Source organism: Saccoglossus kowalevskii, chromosome 20 (genome assembly GCF_978046115.1).
Source record: "Saccoglossus kowalevskii chromosome 20, keSacKowa6.1, whole genome shotgun sequence".
NCBI classification, from domain to species: Eukaryota; Metazoa; Hemichordata; class Enteropneusta; family Harrimaniidae; genus Saccoglossus; species Saccoglossus kowalevskii.
The window spans coordinates 11,857,112-11,870,438 of NC_140660.1; the positions used below are offsets into that span (position 1 = coordinate 11,857,112).

The following is a 13,327-nucleotide window of genomic DNA, read 5'->3' on the forward strand; positions in this document are numbered from 1 at the left end:
TTGAAAAAGTATTGTGAAAGTTTTCCAAAACTATGTCATTGTAACACTTAAAATAATGCTATTTCATGGTGCCATGGGACAATAGCTCCATGATTGTACATAATAAACCAATGAACACTGTCATGTGATTTATGACCAATTTTCTCAAAAATTATGAGTGGGCTTCTACTTAATGGCAGTTGAATACCAAAAATGAAGAAATAATCGAGGTCAGACTCGAAAAGCCTGCGCACACGCGGGAATTGAGTCCCAAGCCATGATAACAACACACACTATGAACGCAAAGGCTCATGGGTAGACGCTTATGTAAACAATGACGCGCTATGGACACCTGACGCATGCGTATGTGACGACTCTCCTGCTTTAATTAGTGAGTTTCCAGGATGAAACTAGTTCCCCACTATACTATACTACAGCGGATTTAGTTGATTCTAAGCCCGATTCTAAGTCGGATATGCGTGGGTCGTTGTACCATTTCACGTAGATTCGTTACCTCACCGACAGCTAAAAACTCGCGATATATTGACCTCGTTCCGCAATATAATAACCGGTTGAACATGTACATCTTAATATTAGTTGTGATGCCCCAAATGTCGACGCAATCATCGGTGTTCCGACTGCGTCTTCCTGTTTTTTTTAATGTCAAGAGGGTGATAATGTTCATGAGACAATTACCGATCTCAGTCGTTTGACCTATACACATATCAATCGCGTAGATGACTTTTTCGTGCACTACGTTCTCAATAGACTGTTTACGGATTTATTGTGCACACGATATTCCGTCCTATTACGTCAGTAGCGGGTAGCCTCGTTCGCAATTTGCTTGTGACGCGCGCGGTCACTGTCTCGTGCATACAAAGAATTGGAACTTTTTTTTTCAGATTTCGCGGTGTTTAATATCAAACATTTCCTTGTCATACCGCAGTCTGATAAATAGAGTATTTCAAGTACTTTAGTGTTTATTGCTAGGCAAGCCACAAATCGTATGACATGTTGAGAAAAAAACAGCACGTGATACTAAAATCACCAAGTCGTTCGCTCATTTAACACATCAGTTGTCGCTCGGAGTGGGGAGGTCCAATCGTTCTCACACCTCAGTATAACATGTACATGCGCGTTCGTGAAACAGTTTTGTAAAACCTTTTCTGGTTTGATAAAAATGATAGATCGGCAGTCACGAACACAATGCTGTCCAATGAAGCGAGGCGTAACTTATGAGCCGGAACTACAGAGTGGGCAAACATAGTGCGGTGGTAGGTGTCGACAATGTTGCTTGGCAACCTTGAAAACATGGTTCGGGAAATGTTGAATATCGTTAATGTCAGACACACGAAAGGCGGATGAATTGTTCAGGCCACCGTTTACCTTTCATGTTCGATGGGTAGTAGGGACTATCTTATGCGTGCGGATTAATACATTAAAATTGAGCCACTTTGCCTTTTACTACTAGAGGATTTCAAGAATGTTTGAAGCATATATTTTTAGAAAATATATCGTCTCGATATTTTTCAATTTTGTTTTTGTATTTTCAGTGCACCGTTTTCATCGGTGTGTTTGATCAAGAATTCTTCGGCGTCAGTCATTAACGCGTGACACTTGTGTGAGTAATCAGCCAAATGTAAAAATAAAGTGCTGTATGTGTGTCATTTTCGTTTCATTTGCCTACTCACTTTTTGGTTGTCGCTTACAATAATAATAATAATAATAATAATAATAATAATAATAATAATAATAATAATAATAATAATAATAATAATAATAATAATAATAATAAAATCGCACAGACGTGAAATGCCAACTTCATGCTTCTTGGTGACTTGAAAAAAAAAAGAAAAAAAAATATGCGTGGGCTGATAATGTACATTTCTTTGATATGCTACTCGAGCCGTCATCCCCGGAGTGCAGCGAGCGACAGCTTGTCAACATGGAAGCAGGTACCCGCCATTTGACGAGATTGAGGTTATATTGATCCGTTGCCACGCTTTACAGTGAAGTGTCACTGATATTGTTAATAGCAGCAATTGCCGGAGGGTCAATGTACGCGGTTAGTAGAGGTTGTCGTTGTTACTGAAACGTGCGTGCCTTGCTGCATGATACGTTGTACGTCCACGTAATTATTATTCATACTGGCAAATCATTTTCTTTTTTGAGTGTGGTAGAATGTCATCACTGTGTAAGTGGCCAAGGTATTTTTTTCTCCAACGTTTAATGTGTAGTGTGTAAAATACATTATTTTCGCTCTTCTCACCGATGGAATGATTCAGTGAGAATCAAATCCAGCGAATATGCCTTTGTTAGCTATATTTTACATTCAACTAATCGAAAATCAGTCTAAAATAACCTATTTTACACTATATGACTATATACATGTACTTTATTTTCACGTCGAATTTATTTCGTTATTTTTTGCTGAAATAGAGAATCAGTGAAATCATCTTCATATAAAATAGCGAAAATACATTTTGAGCGAACATTAATTCTAGCTAAAATAAAAATAAAAAGTATTTTACGGTAACTTCCTTCTAACTCGGCATATTTTAATCGCTTCTCGTTTTCAAGTGAATACATTATTTTGATTGTTCTGTACACGTATGAATTAATTTGAGATTTTTTTCTCTTTATATTGTATAGATATGAAGATAAATTTTCTTGCTATTTTTTGGGGCCAATAAACTCTTCTTTTTTTTTAAACAAAAAGTCCTATAAATTTAGAACCATGAACGATATTGAAAAAGAAATATTTCGCGCACTGTAATGAAGAATGCATATACACAAAAAAGTAATACATTCAGTAGAATTATAGCGATGATGAAACAAAATGCGTAGTAATCCAAACTTGACTAGAGTCTATGTAATATGTACTAGTATACCACAACAAGTTTACTCAAACATTCAAGCAATTTATTACACTGAAACTTGGTTTCTCAAATGTCCTTGGAACGCTGCTCCTTGTGCGCATGGCGACTAAAGCGTCAGGCCCGCAACGCGACGCACGCGTCCGAATTTCATATAGTTGTAAATATTAACGCGCGTTGTATGAGGCGCTTCAAATAAACGTGTGTGTATCTCCATTTATTTTTATGCAGTTGTTTTGTTTTGTTTGGGAACGAATATATCATTTACCTGAGCGCTGAAGTCGGTCATCGCGCGCGCGCACATGGGTTAAATCCCCGTGTGCAGATGTAGTTGGGATTCGCCAGTAACGCACGGTGGTAGTCGTATTTTCTTTCAACTTGTGGGAAAAGAGCCTATTTTCACATGTGTCAGTGTATCCGGGTTTTGATATACGACACCGGTATTGCCCAACACTATATCCGATGAATTTCAAGGAAGCAAATTTCAAAAGCTCATCAATAACAAAAAACCCCGAAGCGCTTACTGCGAGTATTGCTTGTTGGAGCGTATACATATACTCTTTTTTTTGTCACAGATACTTCTACTAACCGTGCTTTTGGTGTAATACTCTGTCTGGTCTTGATTTTACCGATTGGGTAGAGCAGTCACTTCAAGCATAACGGTTCGTTGCCGGTCCCATGCGACGCGTGTACAATGTTTGTATACATTGTATTGTTTGATTTCACGAGATTCGAATGCTCGCCCATATGGCGAGTTCCACCCAACAAAAATGCAGAACCCATTTTAAAGGCTGTCAGAATGCCGCATCTATTGGCAAACAAGTGCGTCATATTTCAAGAAAAAATACTACATATACGATTCTAAGTGTTCATTTTTTTGCTGCTGATATGTGTAAATGAAAGGTGAAATTCTCATATTGTTAACAACAGACTGAATTACTAGTATTACCCCCCCCCCCGTGTCCGGTCGTATTTTGTTTTACATTACTGACATCTTCACATTGCAGCGTATTCCATTGCGCATGTCTGAAATCCATTGCGCATGTCTGGAGTCCATTGCGCATGTCTGGCATTCATTGCGCATGTCTGGAATCCACTGCGCATGTCCGACGTCCATTACGCATGTTTGGCGCATTATTTAAAGCTAGAGATACAGAGTCTTGTCTCAGACTGCTTATTGATAGCTGACTCATAAATTATAGCTCCTGAAACTGTTCAGACCCAATTTTAGCGACATGTTTGCGATCTTGTCACCATATCTCCAACGTAAAAAAGATCTCAATCTTTTTGTGACTCACTATCTCGAAAAAACAAATAATGCCAGACTCAATTTTTACTATCCCCAAATGTTTACAAATTTACAGCAACATTCCACTTCTTCCTAGGCTACCTATGGGGAATATATTTTCCAGCTCATTTACTATCTTTGGTAAAAACTATTTAAAGGAAACATCAAACCAAACAACATAATGACCCCTCAAGAAAAAGCTCCACAAATGTAGGAGAATGCAATTTACAGTTTTTTTATATCACTTTTCATTCTCTAGATATTCAACTTTTCATCAGTATTATGTAGTCAGCCATCTTGATTCTCAAGCAAAGTATTATGGGTAAAGTATGACACCATAGAGTCTGTTGTCAGAAATAGAGAAAATAATTTCATTTATAACATGAGAAATACTGATGCGAATCAGTTCAAATTTTCGTTGTGCATATTACTCATGTATATAAATATACTAATGGAAATGTTACAAATACACATAAAGTGAAGATATTGCCAAAAATGTTAAAAAAATAAAAATCGTTATTTTAGTCGTGAAATATAGAATGACACTTTGTTGTCCCCCTTTTTGTGGTCAACATGTAATACATCACCTATATAACCTACTCACATCGCTAAATTCTATACAATATAAGGACATTTGAGCATTTGGTAGAAAAACATAAAAATAAATATTTCCTGTTCTGTTACTATGACAACTATTTTATGAGCATGTTAGCCCTGACTTTCTCTTTAAGATTCTATTGATTTGTTCGGCAGATGCAATGAACACACAATACGATAATCTCAGACTAACTCATCTCGTCAATGTCACCTGTCTAATATAGACCCCCGGTTTCAATAAACACCTTCTCAAATTGCAAGACAACAGCGTTTAACTGTATTCGATGTTCGATAACGAAAGAAGATATTTAGTTATATCTTAAGTTCCTTCCCGCCAATTACCTCTAAATTGAAACCACATTGCATATTATTTTAGGGAATGCCTTAGTTGTCCTATCCCACACATTTTCCAATTGGTTATTCAACGCTCGTGACCTACAAGATTGTCCCTGATTGGCCCTCCTAACCCCAACCAGTAAGCGGCATTCACCATCCCTGTGTAATGAGTGCATGGTCTCAGCGTAATCTCGTCTCCTCGAGATTTGAAGTGAAACAAACAATCTCGCCACATAACGCGGATCTCCAGTCGTTAATACCCCCGCTGGGCTTAGTTAATGATCTTACTTCAGCAGCGCCGTGGCCGGGACTGACTTTCGCATAAGGCGCGCTGACCTTGCTGCCCACCCGCGACTTCCCGAATCGACCCTTTGGCGTTTACAGTTTTAATGAGACAAGTAGTTATTCAGTTTATTGTTGTTAAGAGCTGTTTTTGTACGGTCTTGAGCATTGGTGAGTAATGTGTTTGAGGTTGTGGGTGAAGCACACCACTAACACATGCCAATGAACGAAGAGAAGCTAACTAACTTATAGTAATAGTGATTAAACGCTTGATGGAATGATGAACCACGTTCGAATACACGCGCGATTAGCATTAATGGTACGTAATGTTAATTCAAAGCGCATGTGCGTTTTCCGCATTTCTTTATCACGTGTATATGGAACAAAAATCTTGAAGGGAAATACATTTATTTTATTTTTTAATTATAAGATTTTTTATTTTCCACTAAACATGAAACTATCAAACAGAAATAACTGGAAAATAACTTTTGGGGCCATTGCAGGGTATTCAGTCAAACAACATTACGGAGACTCGTACAAGCTGTTGAGCCACGGACGGACTAGCCCTGGATAAACGGCGTATTCCGAATGGGAGATATGTACGTTCGGTAGTTGGCTGACCTCGATTTCCTGTACACGGGAATTCAACTACTAATTGCACCACATTTTTACAGATACATCGATATTCTAATCATTACTAGTTTATGTTTGATTCTTTTGTTTACTCAAATACAGTATGCGTCAATTTGCTACGCACCCACCACCATCACGTGTTTTATGCGTATTGCATTCTCATTGGCCGGTGGACATAGAGTAGTTTATCATTTTTGGTTTCAGCAAAGCCAGCTAATATGATTAACCATACACTGTGACTAGACAAAGCGCACATACCCACAGAAAATGACTTCAAATGTTGCAACGGACAGAGTTTATAATAAAAGAAACTGTGCCGAGGTTTAAAAGGTGGTCGTCGTTGCGCCACGCATGCGCCGCGCGAGATGTGGGACTCATATAAACAAAGATGGCGACTTTGACTGTTGCGCATACCACACTGAGACGTTACTATGCTTTAACTGTGTATTTGTTTAGCGATTGGAATGTATCGAAAGAGTCATCGGCGGTAATTAGGGTACGTTGCGCCTTGGTCAAAACACATACTCGTGATTTCCATTAAAAGAGAGCATTGGGTTGTGGGAAAAATCAATGTTTATAAACATAAAATGTCGCACATGCGCGGCACAACGACCACCGTAGTAGGGTAAATCATGATCCTCATAAATCTGAATATCTGATGGGCATGTTTCTGTTCCTTTTTGAAAAGAACTCGATTAAAACACTTTGTACGCAAAAGTTTCAAAATTATTAAAGGGCGGTGGCCGTCGCGTTCTGTTCGATATTGGACTCATAGCGACGTATACAACGCGTGTAAAATATATTGTTTGTTTACACGAAATGCGAACACGCGCTGCGCGACGACCACACCCTTCAAACTATTTACTATTCGAAAGAGCGCAGGAACAGCCAGTTTTTTCAATACTAACGGGTAAACGTGCGACGAGTTCATGAAGTCACTGTTTCCACGAAAATAAAGCCTTCTTTTAATCGTCTATTTGCTGGGCAAGTTCATTCAACACTTTGTGGTGTTTTTGAAATGTCCACAACTTACTAGTTGACCACGTTCACCCCCTAGTTATCCATCTGAACGTCAGCCGGCTATAAATGTGACGTCACGGACTTACGATCATACTTAAAAGACAAGATTGCGAAATTATTCACCGTTTTAAAGTGGCAATTAATTGAATTGCATCCACGGATGGCTTGATTCCAATAGCAAGATCCGCAGTCGTGATTGTATGGTTCGGTAGTTTCTTTAAAGTGCCTGTGAAATGTCCATCGACACATTTTAAATTTGTGTTCCACTGAAATATACAGTTATTGATTTTCTTCTTGTTGAAAATCATTACTCGCAACCGAGTAAATTTGAGATATTTCTCGTGTTGTAGCCACGCCCACCTACCCTGAAACAGTCGGCTGTTTTCGGTATTCCGACTCTAGCCGAAGTAAAAGTGCGCCACCGAATGCCAAAATAAGAGAGGAAGCCATACTCTTTTGCTTTTCATCTATAATTATATACCCTATATATAAAATATGTTTTTAAAATGCAGTCTCTCACCCCCTTGGCTATTTTCGCCGATTTTTCGTCGCCGGAGCGATTCACGTTCCAAATTTTGGTTCTCTTAGCGTCTCTAATAAATACCCTATCTAACCGCTGGACTGAATTAGCTATATTATGAAAAATTCATAGAAGATTGGGCGAAAATCGGTCGTTTTTGGCCTCGACGTTTTTTTGCTCGGAAACGCAAGGGCGATAAGACTCGATTTTCAAGAACACAGGTCACTCGGATTGGACGGTTTCTATTGTTTTGAGTCTGTTGTGTGTGTAGAAACATAATAACTTTGTTTTTGGTGAATATAGAACATGCTCTGTTCCATTAAAGGATTTTGATATGGAAATTGAACAATTTTAATAGTTCCTTATTGTAACGTCTCCCATATAAATAGTTCTCTACTCCCCAGAATTTGACAATGGTACTAGCCCAGAATGAACTTTCTGTTCAGCTCGTCTTTGATTGTAGCAATGTTTACGCAACTGTACGAAAATACGCACACTCGCGAATTTGACAACATTCACTTGAGTGTTTTAGGATAGTGGGAATATCTGAAGCAAATAGATGGAAATAACATTTAAGTCACTCATGAAGATTGATGATTCGATTGCTGGCCGGGATAGATGTATTTGGTGTTCATTTCTATGCAATAAATCTCATCAGGATTTCCACATGAAGTTACACAAATAGAAAAAAAAGCAATGTTAAGACAAGGAAAATTATGCATTATATTATTTTGGGGGTATTTTTGTGAGTTTACATGTATGCATTAAAATTATCAAAACCATAAATGTAATTATTATATTACAAATGTAAACAAAATTATTGAATGATTTTGGATTTGTTGGGAAAGTAGCCGAATTGATGTGACATTGTCTAATTGGTGATGGGAATTGCCAAGCCAGTTTATAAAATAAAACAAAAATTTTTGTAAGTATTACTGATCGCCAAAGACGCCCATCGCGAAGTGCCTTGTACTATTAACGATATATATTTTTTCGGTCAGTGCTTTTTCTGAAATGTATTTTCTTTTCATGGATGTAGCAATGCTTATCCTAATAGTATGAGCATTTACGCGTTTCCAAACGATCCGAAAGGAAACGAAAAAGGAAAAGTTCAGACGTACATTCTCCTTATACCATCATACAGCAGATTCGCTGAACAGCTGTTATCATTTTTAAAAGAACAACTTGGATTTATAGACAAGTTCCGGAAAAATAAACCTGGCACAATACTAACACTTTTTGAAGAACCAGATTCCGAACCAGCCAATGTTCACCACGTCGGCTTTCAGAAGAGAGTAACATGTCGGGTAAGTGTTTCAAAATGAATAACCTTTTGTAGATACCATATAGTTATGTAAGAGGTAGCAATGACGTGACGCGAACACCGAAGCGTCACGTCAAACAGGAAATTACACAGCACTCACACGTTGGTAATTGTTTTTAATTTCGCTGTCTAAAGTGTTCAATGACTACTTCACACTTCTGTGATCTTTTCTTGTAATTTGATCTGCGTTATACCAGTAAGTGAGCTGTCAATGTTTGCGACCAAGTAATGTTCAACGTCAAGTCCTAATTATGACAATTACTCTAATAACAATATGACATTTTCATGTGTTTTTGCTCTCGATTATTTTTGTTATCAAACTAAACGGCGCCATTCACGCACTTGTCCTCTTTGTGACCCGACGCGTTCACCTATTTCAACACGTAATCAATTCCTTCGCACGCGAGTAACGTTACTAGAAGAGTAGCCGTGGTACAAGTGACTCCTGACTGGGCAGTACGCCGTTGATCGCGGCGACCAGCTACGCCAGAGGGGACATATTTCGTATCTTACTGAACCCTATACGATAAACCTGATAATATGTGTTTTTTGTGGTCCACTCTTCCTCGAGGAACAAGTACATGAGTGGCATTTTAGTCAAAGACGAGAAAATTGAATAAGAAATGTGCCTTATATACACTATCGCTTGCTGAAACGCAAGTTCCACTGCTTACGTCATCAGGGGTATGCAAATGAGGAGCCTCGTTTTAAAATACATAAAAATGGCGTAGATTGAGTTTGGAACTGACTTTTTTGCTTTAAATGTTTATTTCGTACTCAGGCGAGACTTTTATTATCCCTTGTTTCGCGAACCCGTCGAATGAACAGGAACCGAAAATGAAAATGAAATAAAAATAAAATTTCAGTGTAATATTTATCTTCATTTTTTTACCTCCCGCCGCATAAGAAATCCAAGTTGCACTTTCGTGGGAGTATCATGATCAAAGTACCGAAGTCTCGCGCAGATGAGAAACAAGGTTATAAATGGAATAACATTTTATTTCATTTCTTCTCTCCGATCAATGATCTCACTTACAATTCTTTGAGAATCACACAAATCCGATGGAATTTTTTTTCCGTCCTCCTCAAAAAATTGCCTTAAAAAAACTCGAGAAACAAGGAATAAAAAAAGTCTGGTCTTAATAACATGCAAAATAATAATATTGATGTACTAATAAATTATTTTGGGCCAGAAAATAGCAGTCATTTCACAAGCACTTTAAAGTATAACTTCATAATTATCCACAGTCCTTCAGTAATCCCCAAAATTTAAATTGTTTAAATAAAGGGGCTATATTTATTTAAAGGTCGCCAAGTTTTTCAAATGCAATGTTTTTTTAAATGTTGGTTTGCATCTTCCTATAATGAATATGATTTGTTATTTCCAATAATGCATTGCGGTGTTTGTTCCCGCAGACGACAAGTTTAAACAGACAAACCAGAATAGTTGAATCATTATACTCTACGTCAAGAAAGTGTTGAAACAGTAGTAACTATATTCGACTATGACGTCATTGTCACAGCAATATTGGTTTTCGGAACACAAAATAATGTTTTTCAATTTTAATAAATGTGTCAGTGTCCGATTCAGGTTACTGTGATTTAGCGGGCGAATTCCCCGAATACAACGTAATCACAATTTTACTTTACTAATCCATAAAGTCATTAAAGAAATTTGCCAATGTCGTGTAAACGCAATTCCGGTCTAGTGTCGCCGGAAACTAGAATACCTAAACTGCAGTCAGTTTTAGGGATTTGCTCTATTTTCGCTAGTCGTTCATGACTTAGATTTTTACTTATTATTGCCGGGGAGGTAGGGAGTGACTGACAAATAATAATTCGAAAATTGGTTCTGTTTATCGATTATTAATTGTGTTTTTTTTAACTATGCAGTTTATTGTATGTGGAATCATGCTTCGAAACGTGATCTGAATGTATCACTCACAGCGGTTGGTGCATTTTCAAATGTAACATTTTCTGTAAAACAAGAGTGCAAACAGTCGTCAAACAGTCGCTGGGTATTTTACTTAATGAACGTGATTTCAAGCCAACTATTTGATACCGCTGCCACTTATTTAATCTTTAATGAACGAGATTTCACTGCCAACTGTTTTATGAACGAAACTTCTGTCACCGACACCTCTTTGAAGGGCGGTGGTCGTCGTGCCACGCATGCGCGAGATATGGGGGGGGGTCATATAAACAATGATGGCGACTTTGACTGTTGCGCAGACCAACGAGTACAAACTGAGACGTTACCAAGCTTTAACTAGGTAATTTATTTGGTGATTGGAAGATATCGAATGAATCGCCGGCGGCAATTAGTGTACGTCGCACCCAGGTCAAAACTAACTCGTACTTGTGATTTCAAATAGAAGAACGCATTGAATCGTGGGGAAAAACACAACACAAATATCGCATATGCGCGGTGCGATGAGCACCGACCTTTAATGAACTCCGTAAAATGAATTTATTTTAAGGATTTATACAATTATTTCTGTAACGATATATTTTACATCTACTTTTGAAACGGCTTGAGTATGCATTATTCTCCAAATAATATTACGAATTATGTGAGACCCCCCCCTAAACGCCTTGGGAAACGGGCGCGTTCTTTGCTTAAAGGGCGATGGTCGTCTCGCCATACATGCGCGGGGTTTGGGACTCGTATGAACAAAGATGGCGACTTTGACTGTTGCGCAGAGAACGGACACAAACTGAGGCGTTACCAAGCTTAATCACGTAATTTATTTGGTGATGGGAAGGTATCGAAGGAGTGGCCGGCGGTAATTAGTGCACATTACGCCTTGGTCAAAACACATACTTGTGATTTCCATTAGAAAAGCGTAAATATCGCACACATGCGCGGCGCGAAGACTGCCGCCCTTAATACACGTAGGAAATAAATTAAATGCAAAACATTCTCGACGCGACCTTCGTTATCACTTATAATACCCATCGCCTGTTTCACAAATCGGCGTAAGGGGTCGACCATTATAATTCACGGGGGTGGCTTGAAGATTTGTTTAAACAAAATACCAGCTAGACACCGAAAATAATACAAAATACATGCAAGGCATAGCAGAAAAAATGTTGGCGCATTCAAAAAATAAAATAAAAATGCGCTGGCCACTCTCTTCCAACCACCCCCATGATTCAAAATGGTTTACCCCTAAGCGAGTATAAAATAGAGGGACACACACAAAAGAAACAAACTTCGCTCACTTCAGTACAGGTGTAGTCAAAGACGTTCATTGTGATTTGATTAACTTTCAAGTCAAGCTTGGATAACTTACTAGTAGTTGATTTTTATTTATCGCGAACACGGTAATTTTCTTTTTTTAGACTGTCGCGTTCCACCTATTATTTTTAATGAACGATGAAAGGCAGTAGAACGAGTTGAATGCGATAGCAGTCAAGATATTCTTGGAAAAGTGCCTTCATCACGCGGAACACATTTGAGAAATTTCAAATTATGTTTTTTTTTTCTACTACATTAATGATTAGGTGCGCTTTTACAGGAGTTTTCACAATAAGATCCGATTACACTTTTTTCTCATCATTGTGAACGTAGGTAGGGTTTTCACAGTGACACCATGGAAGGTATTAGGGCTGCCTTTATGTTCCATGGTGGTAACCAAAGCGTTGTGTCCGGTTACTGACGTGCGCTACGCAACGGACGTACTTGAGAATACACGGCGCCACATCATACGGCACATTATTTTTGACAGTGTATATTCTTGTTAAAAATAAAAGAAAGGTCAAAATTACGTGATGCCAAGATGGTAAAATGTTTAGTTTAACTGTTATCTATTATGTTTTTCTTAATTTCTAACTGTCGAATTATACACAGAGCACAATGCATTGACATGTAGTTTAATTGTTTCTGTTCTCTAACATTCTGTTTTGTTCAAGTTCGTTTCTGCTTCGCTTGACTAAAAAAGCTACAAGTATTTAATGTTTCGATCTTATTCATAATTTATTATTTGGATATTTTATACATTTTTCTCAAAACGTTAAATCAGAGCAAGTATTGAGAATTCATCTTTGTACCCTCAGCGCAACACACTGAAACTGAAACGACAAGTTTCTATTTGCAGATTGAATAACACTGGAACGTTTCGAAGGAACTGTGCTCGTTGATGGATTTAACTAAAATTTATGAATATGTAAAGAGAACGGCTTACGAATATATTTATATGTTATAATATTTTTAAGCCTTTGGAAAATTTGTATATATTTTTATATAGTAGTGTTTGTATAAATATATTTCATGATATAAATATTATTATATATTTATTTAAATTACTTGTTTTCAGAACAATAGTATACATAGAAGCTAGAACGCCTCTGTGACACGCAATTGTAGGTTGGTTGGTGCGAGAGACCATCTGTGACAAAGTTCATGCTTTTGATGTATGACGAATTATATTTTTTTCCAAATTTCTAATTTGATAAAATTATTTATATCC

At 37.7% G+C, this 13,327-nt stretch overlaps 1 protein-coding gene across 1 annotated transcript in view; it reads right to left on the minus strand.

Annotated features, from left to right (window-relative positions):
* LOC146729999 (corticotropin-releasing hormone-binding protein-like) overlaps positions 1 to 13,327 on the minus strand; it is a 56,608-nt gene that overhangs the window by 38,540 nt on the left and 4,741 nt on the right. The gene's annotated exons all lie outside the window — the stretch shown is intronic.